We start from the raw sequence: 5,440 nt of genomic DNA, 5'->3' as shown, positions 1-5,440 counted from the left end.
ATCTGATGTGATTATTCTATGTGTTGTAAATCCTAATCTCTAAGATGTTAATGATGCAGGATTGGAGGGTCCCTGCACTGAGAAGCTCCTAGACTGAGGGAAGATTGATGAAAAGGACCTTCCCCCAGAGCCGACAAAGACACCCTGAATTCAGACTTCTTGTCTCCTAAACTGTGAGAGAATAAATTTCTGTTTGTTAAAGCCATCCACTTGTGGTATTTCTGTTATAGCAGCACTAGATACTAAGACACTCCACTTGTCCAGGATTCAATGTTGGGGTTCTGCCAATTGCTGAGTATGTCTATGCCAATTATGCATTCTGGAACTGGGGAAATCACTACAGAATGGGTTTGGGGACCCACTGAACAAAAAAATGAACCTAAGCAAGACTCCATTAATAACCTGACCTCCATATGCCCCCAGTCTGACTTGGGGCCCCGGTGATGTTTTGAGCCTCCTGAAGTTAGTGTCAGTTCAGAGTCAGTACATACTAATCCCCAGAAGGTTTGATTATTTCCTTTTCCCCAATGAACAGTCACTCTGTTAAAAGGCCATAGATCCCTTTAGGGAAGGCTAAGAGAAAAATTAACAGTATAAATTTTTGGCAGTGTACTGGGGTCCTTTGTCAAGAGAACACAACCTCCCCTTCATTCAAAGGGTTGCGGGTATGTAAACTGGCTCAAGTGTGGGAACTGATTGAGGGGCTGTGACTCTCTACTCTGGCAATTCGAGTTAGACTGCTGTTTACTTGAACTAGAATTCTTCCGCCGTACTGATCAAGTAAATATTTAGTAGATTTCTCATCTATTTCATGCCGAGGAACACCATGACTAAGTATCAAACCATAAGTCCATATGAGTCACACTATTCTGATTACTGCTTTGACTCCGCTATCCATCACAGTAACAATGCCCACCTTATCTTTGTTGATTGAGTGCTGCCACTTGGCCTCTGCCACCACAGGGTATAGCAGACCACATTTTAGTTATTTTAGTTCAGTGTCTAAATTCACTTAGGACAGTTCCCACTGTCAAATCTGATTTACATAAAATAGCAACTACAGCAGTCTTCAAGGATGCTGGAGCTCCCTTCACAAATTTGTTCCTCACAGTTGTGGTAAAAAGTGTGTCCTCTGGGCACTCCATTTATGGGTATGTGGGTCTAACCTGACAAATCCATTCTAACATGCTAATTTCCTTAAGCTTTTAGATACCTTCTACATATACCGAGGCAAGTCTGGCACTTCAAAACTTGATTTGGTGTAGGCCACCACTTAATCCATGCTTTAGCAAATCAGTCAAATAAACTAAGGTTAGGATATGTCCTAACCTCTTGAGCTGAAACATTGAATGAAGAATCTGTGCTTAGGGGGCCCATATCAATAAACTCAAGACTAATTCAACTTTATGTTCCCCTTCCACCATTATCCCACACCCTTAATAGCCATTCCCACACATATTCCCCAGGGTATGTTTGTATATATTAGAAAAATCAAGCAGTTCTTTTGAAATGTAATGTACCTCCTCCTGGGCCACACTTTGTACTTCACCTTTTGGAGCTGGCTGGGACTTAAGTCTAGTTATAGGTCTAGAAGCAAAAATGGGTGGAGGAGAAGTGTTCTGAGAACATTCAGTAATGTAAGGTATCTGCCTTAGACAATGCTCCAGGCGATGACTCAGATGCTGGCCCAGGTAATATTTCACACAAAGTCTCTTTAGACACAGCTGGGTTAATCTCATCAGATGGGGGTGGAGGGGCTAATGGTTTTGCTAGGGAGGGTGGCTTAGCAGACAAAGATGGAGTGATCTCTACAGATGAGAGTGAGAGGGCTGGTTTCATTGGCAGGATTGACTCAAATGGAATTTAGTGGCTCAGTGTCCCCAGCTTCCTGATTATTTACCCATATGTCCCCATCCCAAGTTTCAGGATCCCATTTCTTCCCAATCAATGCCCTCACTTTAACTTCAGACACTATTTGAGGTTGAGAATTCAATTGGCATTGTAATTCAGCCACTATCATGTTAAGACTCTAGGTTTGGTTTTCAGCAATATCAGCTCTGTTACTTTAAGAAATAAGATTTTCTTTCAGGGCACAAGTGACAATTTTCATGTCTTTTATGCAGCACTTGAGCTATGACTCTGATGCCCTGAGCTCATCTCTTTCACCACTTTGTCTAGCAAAAGTAGTACCAACCAATCAGTCTCCTTATACTTCTCATTCTGACAAAATTGAAGAAAAGTATAAAACATGCAATCACTCAGAGCCTCAGCTCTCACCAATACTTGATCTACTGGTGGTGATATTTTGCATATTTCTATTGCCACCTTATGCCATGGACTAACGGTGCCCTTTTTACTACTGGAAGCAGAGTCATCAACATCTTTAAGACTAACAAGAGTTGTGAGCCAATTTAGAAAAATCATCCTTACAATTTTGTTTCTCTAGAGCTGCTCTCAGTACCCAATGTCTTAGACTGGGTTCTCTATAGAAGCAAAACCAGTAAATTGTATAAATGCGATATATATATATATATGTATCAAGGAAGTGGTTCACATGGTTGTAGGGAATAGCAAGTTCCAAGTCTGTGGGTCAGGCATCAGCCTGGAAGCTTCTCCTAACTCACATAGCTGCAAAGGGCTGACGAATCCAAGATTAGGAGGTCAGATAGGCTGCTGGCTTACAGGCTGCAAAGGCTGACAAATCCCAAGATCGGCAGGCGGTAGGGCAGACTACAGGCTCAAGTCCCAAGAACTGGGGGTCAAATAATGATGAGCCCGATGCAGGATCCACACACATTAAGCAAAAGCCAGTGAGCTTTGCCAGAGGCCCATGTATATTGGATGCAGGCCACACCCCCAAGGAAACTCCCCTTACAACTTACTGCTGATCAAATCAGATCACATCATGGAGGTGATTACATTATATCACAAAATAGAGGATCACTACATCATTACATAACTGCTAAATTCCATTATTACATAACTGCCAAAATACATCATTACATAACTGCCAAAACACTGAGAATCATGACCTAAAGCAGAGGGTTATTGAAAAGCATGAAGACCCTCAACAAGATGAATTGACACAGTGGCTGCAACAATGGGCTCAAACAGCAACAATTGTGAGAACGGTGCAATATGGTGTTTCATTCTGTTTTACCTAGGGTTGCCATGAGTCAGAACAAACTGGACGGCACCTCATTAACAGCAACATGGTAATTCTATATTTAACTTTTTGAAAAACTAACCAGCTGTAGTCGAGTGTTTCAAATTCTCCACAATATCACCAACACTTGTGATTTTGCATTTTTTGTTCGTTTTTATAACAGCCACCCTCATGGGTGTGAAGTGGTATCTTATTGGTGGTTTTAATTTGCATTTCTCTAATGACTAGTAGGAGCTCTGGTTAAGTATTTGGCTACTAACTGAAAGGTCATCAGTTCTAACCCACCAGCCACTCCACCAGAGAAAAGATCTGTTGATCTGTTCCCATAAAGATTTCAGCCAGGGAACCCTGTGGGGCAGCTCTACTCTGTCCTGTGAAGTCCCTATGAGGCAGAAATGACTTGACAGCACACAACAACAATGACTAGTGATGCTGAGCATCTTTCCATGCACTTGTTGGCCATCTGTGTACCTTCTTTGAAGAAATGTCTATTTGTCTTTTGCCCAGTTTTTAATTGGGTAGTTTGTTTTTGTGTTCTTAAATTTAACAGCTCTTTACATATTCTGGATATTAGATATATTAGTGCAAATATTTTCTCTCATCCGGTATGTTTTTTTTACTTGATAGTGTCCTTCGTGCACAAAAGTTTTTAACTTTGATGAAATCAAATTTTCCTATTTTTTTCTTTTCTCATTTGCTGTTTTTTTCTTTTGATGTTTTAGTACTGTAATGTTCTTCACACATGCAACAAAAAATATTGACAATGGATAAACAAGAGGAGAAAAGACTCTTGTGCAAAGATTCTTCTGGAACTAGCAGTATCACTATTGTTCAATGATAGAGTATACATTTTTCATGAAGGCTGTCAGCTTCTGAACATCTTCAATGGTGACAGTATTATACAGAGAGGCATGGATGCCTTCCATGGACCTGTGCTCTTTCAAGGACACCATGTTGAGTTCAAGAGCTTTCACCACAAATCTTTTTTCTAGAGCATCATCTCCTTTGGTGTTGCCAATGTGGAATGGAATATTCATCTTGCTTCTATTCTGTGGCTCCACTGGACATACACAGAATCCTTGAGCATTATCAATGATATCATCAATCATTTGAGATTCATGGAGCTAAGCTTCTCCATGGCTGTTGCATTGCCATTGTTCTTAATCTACTCCAGGACCAGTCCTATGACATAGATGCCGAAGCACGGAGGCATGTTATACAAGGAGTTGTTTCCAGCTTGCACTTTGTATTCCAGGATGGAGAAGGATTCTCAGAGAGTGAACCCCAGCAAGTCATCATGACGATCACCACCATGACCCCAGCAGAGCTGACGTTCTTCTGAGCACCAGCAAAAACTTGCTTGGAAACATCCACTGGCTTGGATAGGAAGCTTGAGGACATGTCACAAACCAACGCTGCTCCTCTGACATCAGGTATAAAATCGAACTCCATTCCATGCACAGTCTTGTTTGTGCAGAGTTGAGGTTCCAGGTGCTTGGATCTGGAATTTTTGTATAGCTCCCAAATTTGGGGTGGACAATATTTATAGTCTCAAACCTCTTGGCTTCTTCTGTGGCCTTAGCTGACCGAGCTCCTGTCACCACATAGTCAGCACACCTTCCTGCTTTCAGGCCAGTGAGGTTTAAGGGGTAGCACTGAACTGGCCAGACCTACCTCCTTGCACAAAAATCACCTTGTAGTTGTCTGGAATGGCTAACAATTCCCGCACAGGATTCTCTGTGGTGTTAATAATCTTAGCGAAATGTGATGACCTGTGGCTCATTTCAAAAGCATTAATCCCAACTCCTTTGTAGTCTAATAATTCTTTTTGTATCTCCAACAGCACCACAACACAGAGGAGTCAGTCCCAAGGAGAGCTCTCCTCTGTTCAACAATAGGTAATTGTAAAGTACTTGGCTGTTATTACTTGCTGTTTTGGTGTCATATATAAGAATTTATTGTCAAATCATCAGAAAATTTCATGAAAGTGCTCTTGGACTCTAAAAATATTATAGAAAACATTTAAAACTAGATAGAACAGTTAGAAGATAATGTAGAAGAAACTTCCCAGAAAGTATAGCAAACAAACAAAAAAAAAAGAAAGGAAAGAGAAATGAAAAGATAAAGGACCAATTTAGGGAGTCTAAAATTTGAATAATAGGAGTTCTAGAAGGACAGAACAGAGGAAATGAGATAATCAATAAAAATAACTTTTAAAAAAGTATATCAGAACTTAAGTTTCTAGATTGAAAGGGCCCATGACAATGGATGAAA

General features: G+C 40.7%; 1 pseudogene; it reads right to left on the bottom strand.

Moving 5' to 3' along the window:
• Nucleotides 1-3,990: 3,990 nt before the first annotated feature.
• On the bottom strand, nt 3,991-5,021 carry LOC126068348 (phosphoserine aminotransferase-like; annotated as a pseudogene).
• Nucleotides 5,022-5,440: the final 419 nt, after the last annotated feature.

Source organism: Elephas maximus, chromosome 2 (genome assembly GCF_024166365.1).
Source record: "Elephas maximus indicus isolate mEleMax1 chromosome 2, mEleMax1 primary haplotype, whole genome shotgun sequence".
In the NCBI taxonomy this organism is placed as follows: Eukaryota; Metazoa; Chordata; class Mammalia; order Proboscidea; family Elephantidae; genus Elephas; species Elephas maximus.
The sequence above is the reverse complement of the archived record's forward strand: the minus strand, read 5'-3'. Positions and strand labels throughout refer to the sequence as shown.